Below are 936 nucleotides of genomic sequence, written 5' to 3' on the forward strand. Positions count from 1 at the left end.
AGGAACGACAGGGCGAGTTAAACAGACCTTTTGACGACAATTTAGATAAACATATATATCAACCCACGCTTTTGAAGAAGGAAATTACGAGGCGTACGATCCAGTCGCTATCATAGTTCCTGTCCGCGAGACTGATCCTCGCCCCAGGCCTCGAATTTTGGGAATCTCTCTATGCGCTTGTGGTGCCCGCAAGATGTTGGCCTGTGGGGGACGAAAACTGATCACTAATCCTCACATATCCTAGTTTCTTCATGTAGTGTTACGGTCCCCGAGTTTCCTCTTGTTCGGTAGATGAAATGGAGGGGAAGGTTTTAGACTGAAATGATATGCTGCTGCCCTGCTGAAATGGAGTGCCCATGTTGTTATATATGTATAAATGTTGCCCCGTTGTGTGTCTCTTGTGTGCTGCATTGTTGCCCCAGGTGCTGTTTTCTTTTTCTTATCAGAGGAATCAAATCTGCCAGGATAAATAGTACCGAACCACCCTCAATTAAGCTATTGATCTGGTAGTGGAACTGGATTAATTCCCAGCTAGATGCTATGGTGGTGCCTTCAAATGGAGAGCCAATGATTTCAATTTGGAACAGAAAACATCTCGTTTGGAACCTGTTTTTTTTTAACTCAGAATAAGATTGAGTCAATAACACCACAGGTGTTTGAACTTGGCGAGAAAAATTAGTTTGGTGCTAAAACTTGCGGCATACATTGAGTCGGTGAGATAACTTGGCTTCGGCATGCATCTACGGTGCTAATAACATTTGTATACGCACAGGGTGCTGGCAAGGCACACCAACGGGCATGAGACCAGGTGTCTTTCTTTTTCATCACGGAAAAGCCCCTCGATTTTTTTCTTAAACAAACCCTTGGAATGTACCTATGTCTTTATAACAGTTGGGGTCCACCTGTCAGAAAACAATACAAAGAGGAAACCAGTAT

Source organism: Triticum dicoccoides, chromosome 7B, assembly GCF_002162155.2.
Source record: "Triticum dicoccoides isolate Atlit2015 ecotype Zavitan chromosome 7B, WEW_v2.0, whole genome shotgun sequence".
NCBI classification, from domain to species: domain Eukaryota; kingdom Viridiplantae; phylum Streptophyta; class Magnoliopsida; order Poales; family Poaceae; genus Triticum; species Triticum dicoccoides.